Raw genomic sequence first — 25238 nt, 5'->3', positions numbered from 1 at the left:
CCTTAACAGAGGAGATTAGTTGCTCATGGTGTAATGAAAATAAAATTGTGAAGTCTGGTGTGTAATGTGATGTAATGGGTGGTGTAAAATGGTGGTGTAAAAATACCGTACCCTGCTTGTGAATAGAGACCTTATTTAAAAACCTAATACAAAAACCTAAATTCAAAAATCAAACTAAATAAAAATAGAATAAAATATAATCAAATCAAATCTTTTCTAATAACTCCTAACTAACTAGTGATCTTGCTTGTGGTTAGGGCCTTGAGCCTTAAACTTTGTGGGCTTGAATTGATTCTTGGACTTCACGTGCATCTCTCAGGGTACGTTGAGGAACTCACATGCAACGTGGAGAAGCCCACATGCAATATGCTTAAAGAGGAGGCTTGGATGTGGGAATTCTTGCATTCATATGTGTAATACCCTTGCTATCAGAATGTCACGCTTCCGTCTGCGCCACTCTGATAGCTTAGATATTACAATGACTAAAACGTATTTAATACTAAGATAGGAGCCTGTTTAAAACTTCAAATCATATAATCTTTTGAAAGGACTTTTTCTTATTAAAAACATAAATACGTACATACAGACCAGATACAATACTTACAAAGAATATATATATATAGCAATGACTTACAAACATTACATATCACAAATTCCTATCCCTCTTACAAAATAATAGGAATAGAGGCGAGGGAAAAATAATAATAACTATGATAATACAAAGATATCAAAGAAAGTTAGAGCGAAATAAACTCTTCCAAACTTCGTTGTCAATATCCTGAAAAGAAAAAACCTATAGGAGAGTGAGAACACCGTCCTCGCTGGTTCTAACTATAGGGTTAGAGAATTGCTATAATAAATATGTAAATTAAAATGGTTTTCAAGGTACAGTGATCATTGCTCGCCTTATGTATCCGTTCAGAAACCAAAGGTTTACATTCAAAAATCCAAAATCCTTTCTAAAAGAAAAATATGCTAATTCTTCAAAATCTAAAATATTTTCCTTTTGTATAAAATAGTAAAAGTTTCCCTAGATAGTTGGTGGACGAAATTGTGATCACTACAACTCAAATAATCCCCGGTGATGAACCCAAAAACTTGGTGTTCAATACCATGGCATAAACACAACTTCGCACAACTAACCAGCAAGTGTACTGGGTCGTCCAAGTAATAAACCTTACGCGAGTAAGGGTCGATCCCACAGAGATTGTTGGTATGAAGCAAGCTATAGTCACCTTGTAAATCTTAGTCAGACAAACTCAAATGGTTATGGATGATGAATAAAACATAAAGATAAAGATAGAGATACTTATGTAATTCATTGGTGGGAATTTCAGATAAGCGTATGAAGATGCTTTGTCCCTTCCGTCTCTCTGCTTTCCTACTGTCTTCATCCAATCCTTCTTACTCCTTTCCATGGCAAGCTGTATGCAAGGGTTTCACCGTTGTCAGTGGCTACCTCCCATCCTCTCAGTGGAAATGTTCAACGCACCCTGTCATGGCACGGCTATCCAGCTGTCGGTTCTCGATCATGTCGGAATAGAATCCAGTGATTCTTTTGCGTCTGTCACTAACGCCCCACAATCGCGAGTTTGAAGCTCGTCACAGTCATTCAATCATTGAATCCTACTCAGAATACCACAGACAAGGTTTAGACCTTCCGGATTCTCTTGAATGCCGCCATCAGTTCTAGCTTATACCACGAAGATTCTGGTTAAAGAATCCAAGAGATATCCACCCAATCTAAGGTAGAACGGAAGTGGTTGTCAGGCACACGTTCATAAGTGAGAATGATGATGAGTGTCACGGATCATCACATTCATCAAGTTGAAGAACAAGTGATATCTTGGAACAAGAACAAGCGGAATTGAATAGAAGAACAATAGTAATTGCATTAATACTCGAGGTACAGCAGAGCTCCACACCTTAATCTATGGTGTGTAGAAACTCCACAGTTGAAAATACATAAGAACAAGGTCTAGGCATGGCCGAATGGCCAGCCTCCCAAGGATCAAAAGATCTAAAGATCAAAAGATTCCAAAGATCAGAAGATGAAAATACAATAGTAAAAGGTCCTACTTATAGAGAACTAGTAGCCTAGGGTTTACAGAGATGAGTAAATGAGATAAAAATCCACTTCCGGGCCCACTTGGTGTGTGCTTGGGCTGAGCATTGAAGCATTTTCGTGTAGAGAATCTTCTTGGAGTTAAACGCCAGCTTTGGTGCCAGTTGGGGCGTTTAACTCCCATCCTTGTGCCAGTTCCGGCGTTTAACGCTGGGAATTCTGATGGTGACTTTGAACGCCGGTTTGGGCCATCAAATCTTGGGCAAAGTATGGACTATCATATATTGCTGGAAAGCCCAGGATGTCTACTTTCCAACACCGTTGAGAGCGCGCCAATTGGGCTTCTAGCTCCAGAAAATCCACTTCGAGTGCAAGGAGGTCAGAATCCAACAGCATCTGCAGTCCTTTTTAGTCTCTGAATAAGATTTTTGCTCAGGTCCCTCAATTTCAGCTAGAAAATACCTGAAATCACAGAAAAACACACAACTCATAGTAAAGTCCAGAAAAGTGAATTTTAACTAAACACTAATAAAAATATACTAAAAACTAACTAGATCATACTAAAAACAATGCCAAAAAGCGTACAAATTATCCGCTCATCACAACACCAAACTTAAATTGTTGCTTGTCCTCAAGCAACTGAAAATCAAATAGGATAAAAAGAAGAGAAAATGCAATGAATTCCAAAAACATCTATGAAGATCAGTATTAATTAGATGAGCGGGGCTTTTAGCTTTTTGCCTCTGAACAATTTTGGCATCCCACTCTATCCTTTGAAATTCAGAATGATTGGCTTCTTTAGGTGCTCAGAATCCAGATAGTGTTATTGATTCTCCTAGTTAAGTATGATGATTCTTGAACACAGCTACTTATTGAGTCTTGGCCGTGGCCCAAAGCACTCTGTCTTCCAGTATTACCACCGGATACATACATGCCACAGACACATAATTGGGTGAACCTTTTCAGATTGTGACTCAGCTTTGCTAGAGTCCCCAACTAGAGGTGTCCAGGGTTCTTAAGCACACTCTTTTTGCCTTGGATCATAACTTTATTTCTTTCTTTTTCCTTCTTTTTCTTTCTTTTTCTCTTTCTTTCTTTTTTTTCGAATTTTTTTTTGTATTCACTGCTTTTTCTTGCTTCAAGAATCATTTTTATGATTTTTCAGATCCTCAGTAACATGTCTCCTTTTTCATCATTCTTTCAAGAGCCAACATTCATGAATCACAAATTCAAGATACATATGCACTGTTTAAGCATACATTCAGAAAACAAAAGTATTGCCACCACAAAATAATTAAACTGTTATAAAATTCAAAATTCATGCAATTCTTCTCTTTTTCAGTTAAGAACGTTTTTCATTTAAGAAAGGTGATGGATTCATAGGACATTCATAACTTTAAGGCATAGACACTAAGACACTAATGATCACAAGACACAAACATAGATAAACATAAGCATAATTTTCGAAAAACAGAAAAATAAAGAACAAGGAGATTAAAGAACGGGTCCACCTTAGTGATGGCGGCTTGTTCTTCCTCTTGAAGATCCTATGGAGTGTTTGAGCTCCTCAATGTCTCTTCCTTGCCTTTGTTGCTCCTCTTTCATGATTCTTTGATCTTCTCTAATTTCATGGAGGAGAATGGAATGTTCTAGGTGCTCCACCCTCAGTTGTCCCATGTTGGAACTCAATTCTCCTAGGGAGGTGTTCAGTTGCTCCCAATAGTGTTGTGGAGGAAAGTGCATCCCTTGAGGCATCTCAGGGATTTGATGATGAGAGGGATCTCTTGTTTGCTCCATCCTCTTCATAGTGATGGGCTTGTCCTCATCAATGAGGATATCTCCCTCTATGTCAACTCCAACTGAATAACAGAGGTGACAAATGAGATGGGGAAAGGCTAACCTTGCCAAGGTAGAGGACTTGTCCGCCACCTTATAAAGTTCTTGGGCTATAACCTCATGAACTTCTATTTCTTCTCCAATCATGATGCTATGAATCATGATAGCCCGGTCTATAGTAACTTCGGACCGGTTGCTAGTGGGAATGATTGAGCGTTGGATGAACTCCAACCATCCTCTAGCCACTGGTTTGAGGTCGTGCCTTCTCAATTGAACCGGCTTCCCTCTTGAATCTCTCTTCCATTGGGCGCCCTCTTCACATATGACTGTGAGGACTTGGTCCAACCTTTGATCAAAGTTGACCCTTCTAGTGTAGGGATGTTCATCTCCTTGCATCATGGGCAAATTGAATGCCAACCTTACACTTTCCGGACTAAAATCCAAGTATTTCCCCCGAACCATAGTAAGATAATTCTTTGGATCCGGGTTCACACTTTGATCATGGTTCTTGGTGATCCATGCATTGGCATAGAACTCTTGAACCATTCAGATTCCGACTCGTTGAATGGGGTTGGTAAGAATTTCCCAACCTCTTCTTCGGATCTCATGTCGGATCTCCGGATATTCACTCTTTTTGAGTGAAAAAGGGACCTCGGGGATCACTGATAGCCATAAACTTGATAGCTACGATTTTAGGAAATTGCACAATCGGCAAAAATTCCTTCCGGCAAGTGCACCGGTTATCGTCAAGTAAAAACTCACAATAGAGTGAGGTCGAATCCCACAAGGATTGGTTGAATGAGCAATTCGGATTAGAAGTTTGTTCTAGTTGAGCGGAATCAAGATTTGGATGAGAATTGCGGAATGTTAAATTGCATGAATTAAAGAGCGAGAAGCTAAATTACTGAAATTAAAAAGGGATGGGGGTGATTGCATGAAATTAATTGCAGAATGTAAGAGAAAGTGTAGATCAGAAATGGGGAATTCATTGGGGTTCAGGAGATATTGAGATCTCCGAATCAAAACATCTTTATCCCTTCCTCAACCAATGCATTCATTGAATTTTGCTTGGCAATCTTATATGATTGGATCCCAATCCCTTGGCTCACCAATTCTCTCTAAAAACAAACAAATTCCCAATCCCTTGGTTTAAATGTTCATAAGAAGAGATGATGCTCGATCACTGATTATACCACACAGTTTCATGAACCACAATTTGGTAGGATTACATGTCACAATATCCATCCAAACCCCAATCCAATTCATTGTGAGAAAGCTTCTCTAGCATGAATCCTCCATTCCTTTCCCAAGGTTCCGAAGGATTCCAATTATGGATAGTTTCTTTCCCAAGACAACTAACCAATGGAATTAGATCGAGAAGCTTTCTAACAAAATTCAAGAGAAAAGATTGAAGAAGAAGATAAAAATTATTTTTGATTCATTGAATTACAATAGAGCTCCCTAACCCAATGAAAGGGGTTTAGTGAGTCATAGCTCTGAATTCAATTACAAAAGTGTGAAAACTAGCAAAAATCAAAAGTTCCAAAGTAAAGTCCTTACTAACTTAAATTCTATCCTATTTATACACTTTCTAAATTGAGCTTCTGTTGTGTTTCTTGGGCTTTGAGGCCTTTCCTTGATTTCCTTTTGGTTTGGGTTTATGATCCATAATCCTGATGAGGCTGCTGATCCAATTCTGTAACATTCATTGAGCCAATTTAGTGATAATCAAGTAATGACACATGACTCAACAAATTGAAGTTCCAGACTCATCAATTCTTCAGGCCCAATCCCATAAACCATGATATTCAATTGGGTTTCATACCAGAGTATGTTTAAGTTAATATTTGTGCTCAAATGCTAACTTAAACTTCAATATATTTGGCCCAGAAACCCTTTCAAAAAGTGGCGTTTAAGTTGCAGTTTAAGCTTAAACTGCTACTTAAACGTTGGACACTCCTGGAGGTGATATAATTCAAGCACGTTTAAGCTTCAGTTTAAGGTTAAACTGAAGCTTAAACGTGGAAATGGAAGAAAGCAACCACGGAGTGTGAAATGTCGAACACGTTTAAGCTTCAGTTTAAGGTTAAACTGAAGCTTAAACGTGGAAATGAAGAAAACAACCCTGGAGGAGTAATTGAGTCGAACACGTTTAAGCTCCAGTTTAAGGTTAAACTGGAGCTTAAACGTGGAATGCTTCCTGGAGGGTGAAATGTCGAACACGTTTAAGCTCCAGTTTAACTTAAACTGGAGCTTAAACGTAGAAATGAGAAAGCAACCCTGGAGGCAATTTCTGGTCGAACACGTTTAAGCTCCAGTTTAAGGTTAAACTGGAGCTTAAACGTGGAAATGCTCCTTGGTGCAATTCTCATTCTGGCGTTTAACTTCCAGTTTAAGGTTAAACTGGAGGTTAAACGCCAGTTTCAGCATTCCTCAGCTTTCATGAATTTGGCGTTTAAGCTCCAGTTTAAGCTTAAACTGGAGCTTAAACGCCACTTCTCAGCATTATATGGTTTGGTAGTTTAAGTTCCAGTTTAAGCTTAAACTGGAACTTAAACTCCACATGTGATATTCAAGCTTCCTTTATTGATTTTTGTTGCTTCCTTGCCTAGCCTCTTCTTCCCTGAAATCATCCAAACAACTGCATCAAAGTCTTGCAAAATTTCATGAGAAATCTTCTATTCATAGCATTCAAGTAATATAACTAAAAACTCATGGAATTTGCATCAAAATCATAATGTTTGGATGGTTCATTGCTTTGTTATTCATTTAACCATTCTTGGTTACTTTAAGCTCAAGAAAATGCATAAAACAACTAAAACTAACAGAAAAATGCTAGTGAAACTAGCCTAAGATGCCTTGGCATCACAACACCAAACTTAACACTTGCTTGTCCCTAAGCAAGTCCTGAGTGATTTGAGAAGAAAGTATGAAACACAAAGCAATTACATTGGCTATATTAGCAAGCATTTGAAGTTCATCAGAAGGGTTTTATGCAGAAAGTTGCAGCATCACTTTTTCATTCTTATCAGGTAAGATTATCACTTTTTCATTGCATCCATCAAACACTGCTATGGCCTCTTGTTACTCTTATGTCCTTGGCACTTTTCCTTTCTTTGTTTTTTTTCTTTTTCTTAGAGCTCCTTTGCTCCTTGTTTGCTCAGTGTCATGTGTTGCACAAGCCTTTGGCATTTTCTTTTTCTTATCAGTGCATTACACATATCCACTACAGGCATTTTAGTTCACATTTCTTCTTGAGACATTGGTGCCCAGCACCTCTTTGTGTGACTAAATGTTTTGTATTTAGGTTGCTCTTGATAATGGACTTTTGGTTGATAATCCCGGGTTAGTTAACCCAAGTTACCAAGTGTTGAAACATTCCTCAGAACCTATTCATCCAAGCATATCCTTAATACATAAACACCACAGGCAATTGTCTCAGAAGTTCAAACCATTGGTGCCTAGCTTATTTTCTCAATTTTTTGCTTTTTGGTTGCCCTTTTTCAGTGGCTTTTTCTTCTTCTTTCAGTACTCTCTTCCCTCTTGCTTCCCTTCTAAGTCTATGAAGGGTCCTCTCTGGTTCGGTATATGGAGGAGTTGATGTCTCTCCTCTCCTACCTGTCATACAAGAACACAGCACAGGCAACAAACAAGTGAAATACTCTTGGTTAATGGAAGAGTATGTTAGAGCAGTTGAGGAATTAATTCAAATAGTTAGTGGGTCAGTGAGTTAGTTGCTTGAATTTAAAGGCATAAAGAAAGAAAGCAAGTAACAGAGTGCAGAAATTAAAATTCAACAAGTATCTTGAACTGAATTAACAAAACAAGAAAAATGCTCAATCTAGTTAACTTCCAATTTGAGAATTGTCAATCGAAAACCAATCCCCGGCAACGGCGCCATAAACTTGATAGCCATAAACTTGATAGCTACGATTTTAGGAAATTGCACAATCGGCAAAAATTCCTTCCGGCAAGTGCACCGGTTATCGTCAAGTAAAAACTCACAATAGAGTGAGGTCGAATCCCACAAGGATTGGTTGAATGAGCAATTCGGATTAGAAGTTTGTTCTAGTTGAGCGGAATCAAGATTTGGATGAGAATTGCGGAATGTTAAATTGCATGAATTAAAGAGCGAGAAGCTAAATTACTGAAATTAAAAAGGGATGGGGGTGATTGCATGAAATTAATTGCAGAATGTAAGAGAAAGTGTAGATCAGAAATGGGGAATTCATTGGGGTTCAGGAGATATTGAGATCTCCGAATCAAAACATCTTTATCCCTTCCTCAACCAATGCATTCATTGAATTTTGCTTGGCAATCTTATATGATTGGATCCCAATCCCTTGGCTCACCAATTCTCTCTAAAAACAAACAAATTCCCAATCCCTTGGTTTAAATGTTCATAAGAAGAGATGATGCTCGATCACTGATTATACCACACAGTTTCATGAACCACAATTTGGTAGGATTACATGTCACAATATCCATCCAAACCCCAATCCAATTCATTGTGAGAAAGCTTCTCTAGCATGAATCCTCCATTCCTTTCCCAAGGTTCCGAAGGATTCCAATTATGGATAGTTTCTTTCCCAAGACAACTAACCAATGGAATTAGATCGAGAAGCTTTCTAACAAAATTCAAGAGAAAAGATTGAAGAAGAAGATAAAAATTATTTTTGATTCATTGAATTACAATAGAGCTCCCTAACCCAATGAAAGGGGTTTAGTGAGTCATAGCTCTGAATTCAATTACAAAAGTGTGAAAACTAGCAAAAATCAAAAGTTCCAAAGTAAAGTCCTTACTAACTTAAATTCTATCCTATTTATACACTTTCTAAATTGAGCTTCTGTTGTGTTTCTTGGGCTTTGAGGCCTTTCCTTGATTTCCTTTTGGTTTGGGTTTATGATCCATAATCCTGATGAGGCTGCTGATCCAATTCTGTAACATTCATTGAGCCAATTTAGTGATAATCAAGTAATGACACATGACTCAACAAATTGAAGTTCCAGACTCATCAATTCTTCAGGCCCAATCCCATAAACCATGATATTCAATTGGGTTTCATACCAGAGTATGTTTAAGTTAATATTTGTGCTCAAATGCTAACTTAAACTTCAATATATTTGGCCCAGAAACCCTTTCAAAAAGTGGTGTTTAAGTTGCAGTTTAAGCTTAAACTGCTACTTAAACGTTGGACACTCCTGGAGGTGATATAATTCAAGCACGTTTAAGCTTCAGTTTAAGGTTAAACTGAAGCTTAAACGTGGAAATGGAAGAAAGCAACCACGGAGTGTGAAATGTCGAACACGTTTAAGCTTCAGTTTAAGGTTAAACTGAAGCTTAAACGTGGAAATGAAGAAAACAACCCTGGAGGAGTAATTGAGTCGAACACGTTTAAGCTCCAGTTTAAGGTTAAACTGGAGCTTAAACGTGGAATGCTTCCTGGAGGGTGAAATGTCGAACACGTTTAAGCTCCAGTTTAACCTTAAACTGGAGCTTAAACGTGGGAATGAAGAAAGCAACCCTGGAGGCAAATTCTAGTCGAACACGTTTAAGCTCCAGTTTAAGGTTAAACTGGAGCTTAAACGTGGAAATGAGAAAGCAACCCTGGAGGCAATTTCTGGTCGAACACGTTTAAGCTCCAGTTTAAGGTTAAACTGGAGCTTAAACGTGGAAATGCTCCTTGGTGCAATTCTCATTCTGGCGTTTAACTTCCAGTTTAAGGTTAAACTGGAGGTTAAACGCCAGTTTCAGCATTCCTCAGCTTTCATGAATTTGGCGTTTAAGCTCCAGTTTAAGCTTAAACTGGAGCTTAAACGCCACTTCTCAGCATTATATGGTTTGGTAGTTTAAGTTCCAGTTTAAGCTTAAACTGGAACTTAAACTCCACATGTGATATTCAAGCTTCCTTTATTGATTTTTGTTGCTTCCTTGCCTAGCCTCTTCTTCCCTGAAATCATCCAAACAACTGCATCAAAGTCTTGCAAAATTTCATGAGAAATCTTCTATTCATAGCATTCAAGTAATATAACTAAAAACTCATGGAATTTGCATCAAAATCATAATGTTTGGATGGTTCATTGCTTTGTTATTCATTTAACCATTCTTGGTTACTTTAAGCTCAAGAAAATGCATAAAACAACTAAAACTAACAGAAAAATGCTAGTGAAACTAGCCTAAGATGCCTTGGCATCAATCACCTTCTTCAAGGCCACAACTTCATAGAAGTGGTCTTGATGTACCCTTGAGATGAATCTTTCCATCTCCCATGACTCGGAGGTGGAAGCTTTTGCCTTCCCTTTCCTCTTTCTAGAGGTTTCTCCGGCCTTGGATGCCATAAATGGTTATGGAAAAACAAAAAGCAATGCTTTTACCACACCAAACTTAAAATGTTTGCTCGTCCTCGAGCAAAATAAGAAAGAAGAGAGTAGAAGAAGAAGAAATGAGGAAGAAGGGAATGGCTTTGTGTTCGGCCAAAAAGGGGGAGAAGTGGTGTTTAGGTTGTGTGAAAATGAAGGAGGGAAGATGGGTTTATATAGGAGTGGGGGGGATGAAGGTTCGGTCATGTATGGGAGGGTTTGGATGGGAAAGTGGTTTGAATTTGAATGGTGAGATAGGTGGGGTTTTATGAAGGATGGATGTGAGTGGTGAAGAGAAAGATGGGATTTGATAGGTGAAAGGTTTTTGGGGAAGAGGTGTTGAGGTGATTGGTGAATGGGTGAAGAAGAAGAGAGAGAGTGGTGGGGTAGGTGGGGATCATGTGGGGTCCACAGATCCTGAGGTGTCAAGGAAAAGTCATCCCTGCACCAAATGGCATGCAAAAATGCATTTTTAGCCATTCCTGGCGTTAAACGCCGGGCTGGTGCCATTTCTGGCGTTTAACGCCAGCTTCTTGCCCTTTTCTGGCGTTTAACGCCAGTCTGGTGCCCCTTTCTGGCGTTAAACGCCCAGAATGGTGCCAGACAGGGCGTTAAACGCCCAACAGCTAGCCTTACTGGCGTTTAAACGCCAGTAAGTTCTTCCTCCAGGGTGTGCTATTTTTCTTCCTGTTTTTCATTCTGTTTTTGCTTTTTTTCATTGATTTTGTGACTTCTCATGATCATCAACCTACAAAAAACATAAAATAACAAAGGAAAATAGTCAAAATATAACATTGGGTTGCCTCCCAACAAGCGCTTCTTTAATGTCAGTAGCTTGACAGAGGACTCTCATGGAGCCTCAGAAATGCTCAGAGCCATGTTGGAACCTCCCAACACCAAACTTAGAGTTTGAATGTGGGGGTTCAACACCAAACTTAGAGTTTGGTTGTGGCCTCCCAACACCAAACTTAGAGTTTGACTGTGGGGGCTCTGTTTGGCTCTGTTTTGAGAGAAGCTCTTCATGCTTCCTCTCCATGGTGACAGAGGGATATCCTTGAGCCTCAAACACAAGGGATTCTTCATTCACTTGAATGATCAATTCTCCTCTATCAACATCAATTACAACCCTTGCTGTGGCTAGGAAGGGTCTGCCAAGGATGATGGATTCATCCATGCACTTCCCAGTCTTTAGGACTATGAAATTAGCAGGGATGTAATGGTCTTCAACTTTTACTAGAACATCCTTTACAAGTCCATAGGCTTGTTTTCTTGAATTGTCTGCCATCTCTAGTGAGATTTTTGCAGCTTGCACCTCAGAGATCTCTAACTTCTCCATTACAGAGAGAGGCATGAGGTTTACACTTGACCCTAAGTCACACAAGGCCTTCTTGAAGGTCATGGTGCCTATGGTACAAGGTATTGAAAACTTCCCAGGATCCTGTTTCTTTTGAGGCAATTTCTGCCTAGACAAGTCATCCAGTTCTTTGGTGAGCAAAGGGGGTTCATCCTCCCAAGTCTCATTTCCAAATAACTTGTCATTTAGCTTTATGATTGCTCCAAGGTATTTAGCAACTTGCTCTTCAGTGACATACTCATCCTCTTCAGAGGAAGAATACTCATCAGAGCTCATGAATGGCAGAAGTAAGTCCAATGGAATCTCTAGGGTCTCATCTTGAGCCTCAGATTCCCATGGTTCCTCATTGGGGAACTCATTGGAGGCCAGTGGACGTCCATTGAGGTCTTCCTCAGTGGCATTCACTGCCTCTCCTTCCTCCCAAAATTCGGCCATGTTGATGGCCTTGCACTCTCCTTTTGGATTTTCTTCTGTATTGCTTGGGAGAGTACTAGGAGGGAGTTCAGTAATTCTCTTGCTCAGCTGACCCACTTGTGCCTCCAAGTTTCTAATGGAGGATCTTGTTTCATTCATGAAACTTTAAGTGGTTTTGATTAGATCAGAGACCATGGTTGCTAAGTCAGAGGTATTCTGCTTAGAACTCTCTGTCTGTTGCTGAGAAGATGATGGAAAAGGCTTGCTATTGCTAAACCTGTTTCTTCCACCATTATTATTGTTGAAACCTTGTTGAGGTCTCTGTTGATCCTTCCATGAGAGATTTGGATGATTTCTCCATGAAGGATTATAGGTGTTTCCATAGGATTCTCCCATGTAATTCACCTCTTCCATTGAAGGGTTCTCAGGATCATAAGCTTCTTCCTCAGATGAAGCCTCCTTAGTACTGCTTGGTGCATTTTGCATTCCAGACAGACTTTGAGAAATCATATTGACTTGTTGAGTCAATATTTTGTTCTGAGCCAATATGGCATTCAGAGTGTCAATCTCAAGAACTCCTTTCTTCTGACTAGTCCCATTGTTCACAGGATTTCTTTCAGAAGTGTACATGAATTGGTTATTTGCAACTATTTCAATCAACTCTTGAGCTTCTGTAGGCGTCTTCTTCAGATGAAGAGATCCTGCAGCAGAGCTATCCAAAGACATTTTGGATAGTTCAGAGAGACCATCATAGAAAATACCTATGATGCTCCATTCAGAAAGCATATCAGAAGGACACTTTCTGATTAATTGTTTGTATCTTTCCCAAGCTTCATAGAGGGATTCTCCTTCCTTCTGTCTGAAGGTTTGGACTTCCACTCTAAGCTTACTCAATTTTTGAGGTGGAAAGAACTTTGCCAAGAAGGCATTGACTAGCTTTTCCCAAGAGTCCAGGCTTTCTTTAGGTTGAGAGTCCAACCATGTCCTAGCTTTGTCTCTTACAGCAAAAGGGAATAGCATAAGTCTGTAGACCTCAGGGTCAACCCCATTAGTCTTGACAGTGTCACAGATTTGCAAGAATTCAGCTAAAAACTGATGAGGATCTTCCAATGGAAGTCCATGGAACTTGCAATTCTGTTGCATTAGAGAAACTAATTGAGGCTTAAGCTCAAAGTTGTTTGCTCCAATGGCAGGGATAGAGATGCTTCTCCCATAAAAGTCGGGAGTAGGTGCAGTAAAGTCACCCAACACCTTCCTTGCATTGTTGGCATTGTTGTTGTTTTCGGCTGCCATGGATTCTTCTTCTTTGAAGATTTCTGTTAGGTCCTCTACAGAGAGTTGTGCCTTAGCTTCTCTTAGCTTTCTCTTCAAGGTCCTTTCAGGTTCAGGACCAGCCTCAACAAGAATGCTTTTGTCCTTGCTCCTGCTCATAAGAAAGAGAAGGGAACAAGAAAATGTGGAATCCTCTATGTCACAGTATAGAGATTCCTTTAGGTGTCAGAGAAAAAGAAAAGTAGAAGACAGAAGTAGAAAATTCGAACTTATCAAAGAAGATGGAGTTCGAATTTTGCATTAAGGAATAGTGTTAGTCCATAAATGGAAGGATGTGAGAAGAAGGGAAGTAATTTTCAAAAATTAAGTAAAAGATTTTGAAAACATTTTTGAAAAACACTAAGTGATTTTCGAAAATGAAAGTGGAAAAGAAATCAAGTGATTTTTGAAAAAGATTTTGAAATTAGAAATCAAAAAGATTTGATTGAAAACTATTTTGAAAAAGATGTGGTTAAGAAGATATGATTAGTTTTAAAAAAAGATGTGATTGAGAAGATATGATTTGAAAAACATTTTAAAAAGATTTGATTTTGAAAATTAAAAACTTGGCTAACAAGAAAAGATATGATTCAAACATTAAACCTTTCTCAACAGAAAAGGCAACATACTTGAAATGTTGTATCAAATCATTAATTGATAGCAAGTATTTTTTTAAAAAAAGAAAGAAATTGATTTTGAAAACATATGATTGAAAAGATATGATTTGAAAAAGATTTGATTTTGAAAAACTTTGAAAACCTGAAAAAAAAATTGATTTGAAAACAAAATCTTCCCCCTTGTGCCATCCTGGCGTTAAACGCCCAGAATGGTGCACATTCTGGCGTTTAACGCCCAAAACTATACCCTTTTGGGCGTTAAACGCCCAACCAGGTACCCTGGCTGGCGTTTAAACGCCAGTCTGTCCTTCTTCACTGGGCGTTTTGAACGCCCAGCTTTTTCTGTATAATTTCTCTGCTGTATGTTCTGAATCTTCAATTCTCTGTATTATTGACTTGAAAAGACACAAATTAAAAATATTTTTGGATTTTTAATAATAAGGAATAATCAAAATGCAACTAAAATCAAATAATAATGCATGCAAGACACCAAACTTAGCAGTTTGTATACTACTGACACTAATGAGAATGCATATGAGACATATAAACACTCAAGTCAAGAGAATTCAAAGGTCAGAGCAATGAAATCATCAAGAACAACTTGAAGATCCCTAAGACACATGAATGCATGCAATTAACACCAAACTTAAAATGAGACTCTAGACTCAAACAAGAAATTTTTGGATTTTATGATTTTCTAAATTTTTTTGGATTTTCGAAAATTAAGTGGAAAAAGGTATCAAAATTCTTAATGAGAATTCTAGGAATCATGCAATGTTTAGTCTAAGACTCCGGTCCAGGAATTTGACATGGCTTCACAGCCAGCCAAGCTTTCAAGGAAAGCTTCAGTCCAAAACACTAGACATGGCCAATGGCCAGCCAAGCCTTAGCAAATCACTGCTCCAACAGCAAGATTGATAAAAATCAACAAGCTCTTGTGATGATAAGTTGAAACCTCGGTCCAATGAAATTAGACATGGCTTCACAGCCAGCCAGACTTCAACAAATCATCATGAAACTCTAGAATTCATCTTCAAGAATTCCGAAAAAAAATACCTAATCTAAGCAACAAGATGAACCGTCAGTTGTCCAAACTCAACAATCCCCGGCAACGGCGCCAAAAACTTGGTGGACGAAATTGTGATCACTACAACTTCGCACAACTAACCAGCAAGTGTACTGGGTCGTCCAAGTAATAAACCTTACGCGAGTAAGGGTCGATCCCACAGAGATTGTTGGTATGGAGCAAGCTATGGTCACCTTGTAAATCTTAGTCAGGCAAACTCAAATGGGTATGGTGATGTGCGAATAAAACATAAAGATAAAGATAGAGATACTTATGTAATTCATTGTTAGGAATTTCAGATAAGCGTATGAAGATGCCTTCCCTTCCGTCTCTCTGCTTTCCTACTGTCTTCATCCAATCCTTCTTACTCTTTTCCATGGCAAGCTTAAGCAAGGGTTTCACCGTTGTCAGTGGCTACCTCCCATCCTCTCAGTGGAAATGTTCAACGCACCCTGTCACGGCACGGCTATCCATCTGTCGGTTCTCGATCAGGCCGGAATAGAATCCAGTGATTCTTTTGCGTCTGTCACTAACGCCCTGCCTTCAGGAGTTTGAAGCACGTCACAGTCATTCAATCATTGAATCCTACTCAGAATACCACAGACAAGGTTAGACCTTCCGGATTCTCTTGAATGCCGCCATCAGTTCTAGCCTATACCACGAAGATTCTGATTAAAGAATCCAAGAGATATTCACCCAATCGAAGGTAGAACGGAGGTGGTTGTCAGTCACACGTTCATAGGTGAGAATGATGATGAGTGTCACGGATCATCACATTCATCAAGTTGAAGAACAAGTGATATCTTAGAACAAGAACAAGCGGAATTGAATAGAAGAACAATAGTAATTGCATTAATACTCGAGGTACAGCAGAGCTCCACACCTTAATCTATGGTGTGTAGAAACTCCACCGTTGAAAATACATAAGAACAAGAGTTATCATTGGCTTCGGTCCCAGAGAGGGAACCAGAAGAACCAAGATGAAAATACAATAGTAAAAAGTCCTATATATAGAAAACTAGTAGCCTAGGGTGTACAGATATGAGTAAATGATATAAAAATCCACTTCCGGGCCCACTTGGTGTGTGCTTGGGCTGAGCAATGAAGCATTTTCGTGTAGAGACTCTTCTTGGAGTTAAACGCCAGCTTTTATGCCAGTTTGGGCGTTTAACTCCCATTTTGGTGCCAGTTCCGGCGTTTAACGCTGGGATTCCTGAGGGTGACTTTGAACGCCGGTTTGGGCCATCAAATCTTGGGCAAAGTATGAACTATCATATATTGCTGGAAAGCCCAGGATGTCTACTTTCCAACGCCGTTGAGAGCGTGCCAATTGGGCTTCTGTAGCTCCAGAAAATCCACTTCGAGTGCAGGGAGGTCAGAATCCAACAGCATCTGCAGTCCTTTTTGGTCTCTGAATCAGATTTTTGCTCAGGTCCCTCAATTTCAGCCAAAAAATACCTGAAATCACAGAAAAACACACAAACTCATAGTAAAGTCCAGAAAAGTGAATTTTAACTAAAAACTAATAAAAATATACTAAAAACTAACTAGATCATACTAAAAACATACTAAAAACAATGCCAAAAAGCGTACAAATTCTCCGCTCATCAGGGTCCCAACCAAACTATTCCGCAACCCTTTCCAACGGGTTCAAAACCAAATTAGTTCAAAATCAAGCTAATTCTAACAAAGCCATACCATTTTCATGTCTCAAGGAAATCGATTCAAAATTAAATCATTTTCAAAAAATCAAACTCATTTCCAAAACTTTAAACAAATAATTCAGCAACCATCCGTTTAATAAAACCAAAACATAATCTAATCAAACAAACAATCATATTCATCTAAAACAGCCAGGCAATACATAAGACTTATACAATTATAAAACCCGATTAATTAGTTGCTAATTAATCCATAAATTAAAATATATTCTAGGAAGCAAAAAATGAGATTTTTATGGTTTAATATGATAGAGGAAATTAAAATGAGAATTTTGACACCAATTTTAAAGAAATCGGCCCAAGATTGGGCCGAACGGGCCAAACCAGGCCAACTAGACCCGTATTGGGCCCTTGGTTCAGCCCAATGCCCAATTAAATGAAGGGCACAGCCCTTCCTCCCCCACCAAAACACAACACACGCTGAGAGGAGAAGGGGAAGAACATGAACCGTTGCTCTTATTCACATTAATCTTCCATTGTTAATAACTTTTGATTCGGAGTTCCGATTGATGCACCATTTGTGGCCACATGGCCGCAGTGTTGAGCTCTACAAAACTCACACAATCAATCTTTGAGGTAAGACACATTTTCTACTTTAAATTCCAGCCCTTAGTTTTGAGTTTCATGGGCATAAATGTTGAGATTTTTAAGCTCCTTTGTGTTATAGGATCAAATTAACTTGAAGGAAAGGCTTATTCTAGCTCCCTTGGTCCTTGGGTAAGGTGAGATTCTCAACCCTAAGCTAAAGACTTGCAATTTGTGATTTAGTGATTGAGTTATTGTGCTTGGGTGTGATATTGTGGCTAAGGCATTGTATATATGTGTTTTGGAGCTTGATTGGTAGTTTTGGAAGCCTTGGTGTGGAGCCCCAAGCTTGGAAAAATCTATTGGCGGAGTTTGGAAATTTTGGAAGTTGAAATTGAGAGTATTCCGGTTGATCAGGAATCGGCCAAGGTATGGTTTCGGTTTTCTATATCTAAAATATAATGTGGTTGTGAAAACGTAGGCTAGTGACCCTAGGATAGGGCTTTGGAATGTTGATGTAATTATTGGATGATTTGGATTGAGTTAAATATGTATGAATGATGGTGGAAATAATTGTGAGTGGTTGTATTGGTTGGTAAATCATGTAATATTATATGTGATGTGGTTTAATATGTTTGATTGTTGATAGAGTTGAGGCTCTTGTTGATGAGCCTAGTTGGAAGTGTGATATTGTTGTGTGTGTATATATATATATATATATATATATATATATATATATATATATATATATATATATATATATCTGCGCGCGTGTGTGTATGTGTGTGTGTGTGTGTGTGTGTGTGTGTGTGTGTGTGTGTGGTGATTGATGAATTGAATATTTGTTGGAGATATTGAGATGTAAAATGTTGGTTGTGATATGAAAATTGTTAACTTGGGAATTGGCTAAATATGATAGAATTGGGGGATTGATGATTGAAAGAGATTTGGAAATGATTGATGATTGGAATGGTTGAGTTTTGGGTTAATTTGGTATGGAATGGTAAGAGTATGTTTTGAAAACGGGAAGTTTATAAGTTTTGGTAAAAATGGAATTTTGATGAACTTCAACGGATCATATCTTGAGCAATTATTTTCGGAATTTGATAATTTTGATATCAATTAAAAGATAATTTCCTAAGCTTTAAAATGGTTTAAATTTGGTTGAAATATGAATTTTGTGAAAGGAGATATGATCGTTGGAAGTTTGGTCCAAAAATCTGAATTTTGCAACATCTGCAGAATTTGTGATTTCTGGGTTGTGTGTGCACGCACAGCCTTATGCGCATGCACAACCCGTGGAATTTTGGAGCTTGTGCGCACACACAGCCCCGTGCATATGCAGATGTGGAAACAAGGTTGTTGCTGGGAGCGCTAGCACGCTCTGTGCGCGCACATGGCCAAGGAAGTCTTGCATGCTGTGCACACGGACAGGCCCGTGCGTATGCACACGTTGGGAATGGTGTGCTAGTGGTGGCGCTAGCACACGTTGTGCGCGCACTCTACAATGGAGATTTCACTTTCTGTGCATATACACAGACCTATGCGTATGCACACTTTTAAAAATACTTCTGGGCGTGTGCACGCACACCCCTCTGCGTACGCACGCAACCCAGTTCTTTTCTAAAAGCTTTTATTTCAATTTCTTCACATTTCTAATAAGCTCGTAACCTTTCGAGATGTTATTTCACACTTATAAACCTCCAATTTCATCCCCTAAATTTTAAATTGATATAGAGTGGCTAGCGAATGAGAGTAAGCTAGGGGAGAGGGTAACTTGTGGGTGAAGAAAGGGGATGTTATGATGAAAGATAATGATATGAGTTGTTGAGGAGGATGGTGGAGTACTGTATATGATAAGAGCCGGATGGCTGAGTGTGATATGAGCTGAATGGCTGTATGTGATGATGATTATGGCTGAGTATGAATTATGATTTGTAAGCCGGATGGCTGAGATAAATGCTAATGTATGGCTGTGACTAAATGCATATATACGGAATTGTTGATTATATGATTGTTGCACTCCACCTATCTGAGATACGAGTTTTCCTGGGTGAAAGCAGTTGCTAGCCACCACGTGCTTTAGGTGGAGACTCGATACTTTACTGACTCTATGACGTAAGTGTGGCCGGACACTATGAAAGTTCCGGATGAGCTCGCCCCCGTAAATATACACCAGTGAGGGTGCTGGATATATATATATATATATATATATATATATATACATATATATATATATATGTATGATGTTTATGTTATGAGATAACTCGAGTTGGGGATGCACGACAGAGGGACAGTCCAATGGTTAGCTACCAGGGCTTGTTGGGTTGGCTTTATAACCAATAGATGAGACTCATCAACCACTAGGACAGGCATGTATCATATGCATTATATGTGATTTGTCTGGATTGTCTAATTGGTTGCATTAATACTTGCTAATTGCCTACTTGTCATAACTGCTTCTTACTTGTGCATTCTTTGTTTGATTTACTTGTGCTTGCATCTCCATTACTATTGGCGGTTGGGAGGTTTGCAGGATTTGGAAAGGGGACACTTAGTTAGTCCGAAGATTCTTAAGATAGTTGCCTATTTACATTTCTCATGGTTTAGCATGCTTATATGCTTTAATTATAATTTGGAAGTTCTAGGATTGCCTTCGGCTTTCCCAGGACATTACATGTTAGATATTTGGGCACTGTTACTATGCTGAGAACCTCCAGTTCTCACCCATGCGGATTTTGTGGTTTTCAGATGCAGGACGTGAGGCTCCTCGCTGAGGCACTCTGGAGGCTTCTATTTTGGCGAAGATCCCTAGTTCTCGGGATTTTATTTTGATCATTATATACTGTTAAGCTATTATATTCTCCACTGTATATATATTTTGTATTGATTCCTCTTACAGGTTATTTTGGAGAATAGTATTTGTATATTGTCTTTTGGGTTGTCTTTTGGGATTTCCTTACTATATATGTATGTATACTGTATGCTCGGACCGGTTATCTTCGCAAGCCGAGTCTCGAGTCTTGATATATGTATTTTGGCACCTTTTGTACATTTTTTCGCTTCAGCTTATTCTCTAACTGTTCATTCACGTTATCGATCGGAGTGTTGCGCTTTTCAATTTATCGGTCTTGATTTACCTTTTTTTCTTCAAAGGCTCCTAGTTATAAAAAATTTTCACACTACTATACGTAGTAAATTTTACTTTTAGAGTTCGTAATACCTCGCCACCTCTATTTTATGACTTAAGCATAAGACTCTGTGTGGTAGGGTGTTACAACTATCACCAAAAATGTATTTCTCACATCAATGTCAATCTATAACAATTCAAAATCATAAGAATTGAGTTTTAGAAAACCCCTACCTCGACAAGTCGAAACCATAAACCAAACGCGTCAATGGAACTCTTTTCTCTCAGCCCGAAATCGACGGCAACTAAAACCTTAACCCCTGATCACTTTTGCAGCAGTTACAGCAACTTAAAAGTGACATGCAACACTCATAACTCGACCCTATGGTACCAAAACCTCAAAACCTTTAACAACCTATAATAGAATACTTATACGCTAGCGAAGAGGGTTTCGGATCAGAGATACCTACCGCAACAAGGAAGAACAACTGAACCAAACAGTAGAACAACTCAGAGTAGAGGCGGCAGCAGCGGGATAGTGGCTTCGATGGTGGCACATGATAGAAAAAGTTGCGGTGATCATATATCTAAATAAACACAGGCTTCAAGGGCGGTTTCTAGTGGCAGCTTGGAGCTCCGGTGATGCAGCAACAAGCATAAATGGCGGCGAGCAGCTCGACAATGACGGCGAGGCCAACCGGCTCTGGCTCGTCCCCCCTCCTCTCTTGTCTTCTCTAACTCTATTTTTCCCTCTCTCCCTCAATGCTTTCTTTCTTTCTTTTCTGAAGTTGTTACTATGTGGTGTTTGTGTGTGTTTTTGAAGGAAATGAGAAGGTAGTGGCTAGGGTTTTCATTTGGGTGAAGGGTTTGAGTTTCAGTGTAATTGGGTTAGGGTTAGGGTTTCAATTTGGGGATTAATTTGGGTTAGTGTTAATTTTAATCAAATTAGGATGTATAGTATTAATTTGAAATCTAATTAAACTCATAAACTTACTTTTAGAAATATTATTTATTGTATCAAATTACTAATTAGATTTCAATCAAATACTCTAATTGAAATTATAAGATAATGTAATTAATTTTCTTTATTCCTAAAACTTAAAGTATTAAATTATGAAAATCTCAATTATTTAAAGTAAATCATATAAAAATTCTTGTTATTTCATAACTAATATTTTTGAAATTTAAATATAGAAAATAATTCAATAATTAAAAATGAGATAAAATTCTAATTTAAATAGCCAAACCTCATTATTTTTGAATTTCTAAAATTTCAAATTATAAATAGGAAAATAATCCATAATTATAGAGTTTGGATAAAAACTTTAATTTATTTTAAATTCAATTAATCAAAGCTGCCTTTGATTATCTTCAATAAAATAATTTTTGAAATTAAGATTATAAATAAATATATGATTTGAAATTAATTCATAATAAGACTTTTCAAAAAGTTTTAGGTCTTACAACGTGATGGAGGAGAAGGGAAGCCCAACATGTAACGTGGACCTCCCACCTTTCACGTGTGCAACAACACATGGAGGGAGAACTTATAGCCATAGGCCCAATGTGTAATGTGGGCTTCCTACGTTACACATGTGCAATCAAAGGAGGGGGAGCCACTAGCCTTTGGCCCAACGTGTAACGTGGCTCCCCCACATTTAACTTGCTAGCTTCTGGAGTCTTGGATTTCATGTTTCTTTAATGGACTTTCATGTATGTGCAACGTTGCTAGCCTAAGTGCAATGTAGAAAGCTTGAAGAAGGAAGGAACATGGAGGCTTGGTGGATGTGGGGGAGGTGTCACACTTGCATGGGTGGAGTTTGGAGTGTGTTTGGGGGGTGTTTTAGAGGTGTTTCTGGCATGGAAAGAGTGACTAGACATGTAAGGACGTGTAAGGACGTGAAACGTGTCCGTGGTGCACTTCCATGGGTGATTTGGACGTGGATGGATGCAAAACACCAATGTGAGACGTGGATGTTCAACGTTGTACGTGGAGCTTTCGCGCTAAAATTTTGAACTTGTTCGTGGCCCAAACAGAATCTTAGATTATTATATATTGTTAAAAAGCTCTGAACATTCGCTTTCTAATACCACTAGAACCGCTTTATTTGGACTTTTATAGCTCAAGTTATGCTTGCTCGAACATGAAGAAGTCAGGGTTGATAGCATCCACAAATTCTCTTTGCACTTATCTTTAATTCTTGGTTCCCTAGGAGGTTGCTTCATTTTGCATGGCACCTTCCTTGATTCTCCCAAGAGCTTCTTTGGTTATCCTTCTCCTCCTTTGTTCTTGCCTAAAATCGTTCAACAATTTTCTAAACATATCAAAGAACAATACAACTCCAAGAAATATCGATTAAAGCATTAGAATCTCAATTATAACATGGAAATCACTAACTTTATTCAAATAAATAATAAAGAAAAACTACTAAAGATGCTCATGCATCACTTGTTGTCACAGACTGGTCGTAGTCTTAACCACATTGACACGTATACATGGACTGACGCAAATTAGAAACCATATCTAGGATAAGTTCCTAGGTAATGTCAAGTGGATGTAAATCGACACGTGAGCTCATGACCCGCTTAGGACAGGCATGCATTATATTGTCTGTGCATTATGTATTTCTCTATATTTTTGTTTTAATCCTACTCCCTATGGTTGTGATTAAAATATGCTTTTATATATTCTATGCTTATTTGTGTTTGCCTATTGTTATGCTATTTATTGTGATAGGATAGTACTTAGTTAATAGGAGACAGAGTTTAGGATAGGGAAGCAAATGCTAACACAAAAGCCTAAAGATAATCTGATAAATGTACAACAACCTAAAACAATAGAGTGATCCCTTAGGAATGATATACGATTATCCCTTCCCTTAGGTTAGAACCCTATTAGAAACCTTATGTACTCACCTCCTTTCCTCCCCTTCTCTACAGATGGATCTCCCAGGGAAAATCTCCACCACGGGAGTACTATTCATCGAGATGCCATTGGCGTTTGCTTTTGAGGACTCCATGATAAAGGAAACTATAGTTTGGGGAGAGCCGTGTACTCGGATGTATATTGATGAATCAATATTTGATGATAAATATTGGATTGAATTGAGTGGATTTCATCATATAAACCCACATTTATTCAATTAAATAGCATACTTTTGTGTTTTCTCTCTAAATTATGTCTAATTGTGAAAACATGCTCTTTTGTGCTTAATTTAATCAATTTTTTTCCACTTTCATTCCATTTGATACCATGATGTTTTTGATGATTGATTTCGGGTGTAATATGTAGGAATGGCTTGATAAGAGTGGAAGAGAAGCATGCAAATTGGGAGAAAACATGGAGAAAACAAAGGAGAAAAGTATTTCAGAGTGTGCATACGCACAACCTCCTGTGCGTACGCACACATCTGTTGTATGCATAAGTACCAGCGCGTGACTTCATTAAAAAGTCATGTGGCTCGTAAATTGAGGGGAGTGGAGGCCCAAATCTGATGGCCTAGAGCTCATATGGAAGGAGCAAGCATGAGAGGACCATAGGATAACATTAGGATCATTATTAGATAGTTTTCGAAGCTTTTAGTTTTAGTTTTTCTTAGGTTTTTCTCTCAACTTTCTTAGAGTTAATTAGGGTTTATATTACAAGTTGCCATTTTTCTTTTTGATCTTGGATTCTAGCTTGCTTCCATTGTAAGTAATTCTTGATTTTATCTTTAATTATGATGCTTGTGGTACACTTTCTTATAGGTTAAGCCACTTTGTTTATATATATATATACTTTTGCAATTTTGATTTCTAGTTGATGAATTTGATGATTATTGGTTATTACATGTTTATTTGAGTTGTCGTTGTTGATTTTGATCATTGATTGTTCATATTTTTGAGAATTTTTGCAAAAAGGGTATGTTTTATGATTATACCCACCAAGTGTTTGTGAAAATGCCAATTTTAATTATGGAGTAAATTTTCACTCCTTGCCTTGGGAAAAATGAGTATATGAGATACTAGAGTTATAATATCCGATATTTAGTGATAATTCTTGGATTGTTAGTTGTTCTTGGATTCTTAGTGCCAAGTGTCTAGTGGGGATGGCAATGTGTAACACTCACTTGACACCATAAGGACGACTCATAATTTAAGCTTGAATTTGAAGAATTTACACAATGCACACTAAGTGTTTGATGAATTGCCCAAGTGAATTTTTTGTTTGATTCATATGTCATGGCCATCATATGTATTCAAGCTCCTTCTTGTTTGGCGAATTCCATGAATTGTGCAATGTTAAAGGTGATTCTTGATGGTGTTAGACTTGAATTTCTCAATGCATTTCTTTGGTTATTAAACTTGAAGTTACACACACCCATGTGTTACATGCCTTTGCTTTATTGCAAATGGGTTATTTGTCCGTGAATGCATCGAACTTAATTGGATTGTATTGTTCATTGTTCATCATAATTTTCAAATTATGGTAATCACATTACAAATTGCTCATTCCATGATGTTTTAATCACACGTCTCTTGCTTCAACTCAAGCACTTTGCTTATATAATTCCTATTTTATTTGGATGAACAAATGACATCTCTCTTTGATTGAATTGGATATTGTTGTTGTGAAACTTTCATAACACTGAGCTTTCATTTCCACAACTTCAACACCTATTCTCTCAAAGAATTCAATTAAGTTAATTTGTCTTTGCTTAAGCTTGCTTGTATTTCAATTTTGGCCTATCTTTTGATTTGCAACTTAAGCCACTTTATCGGGAAGCTTAAGCTTTAATTTTTTTTATTGTGTGGTTGTCGTTTTAGCCGGCTAATGTGCGTGTTCTAGACGTGCGCATA

At 38.2% G+C, this 25238-nt stretch overlaps 1 non-coding gene across 1 annotated transcript; it reads left to right on the top strand.

The window, feature by feature from the left end:
* The first annotated feature begins 12809 nt into the window (after positions 1–12809).
* On the top strand, positions 12810–12917 carry LOC112699834 (small nucleolar RNA R71). Its single transcript, XR_003152771.1, has one exon. It is a non-coding gene; the product is annotated as a small nucleolar RNA R71 (small nucleolar RNA).
* Positions 12918–25238: the final 12321 nt, after the last annotated feature.

Source organism: Arachis hypogaea, chromosome 6 (genome assembly GCF_003086295.3).
Source record: "Arachis hypogaea cultivar Tifrunner chromosome 6, arahy.Tifrunner.gnm2.J5K5, whole genome shotgun sequence".
Lineage (NCBI taxonomy): Eukaryota > Viridiplantae > Streptophyta > Magnoliopsida > Fabales > Fabaceae > Arachis > Arachis hypogaea.
Note: the sequence above shows the minus strand (reverse complement) of the source record. Positions and strands in the feature narration are given on the sequence as shown.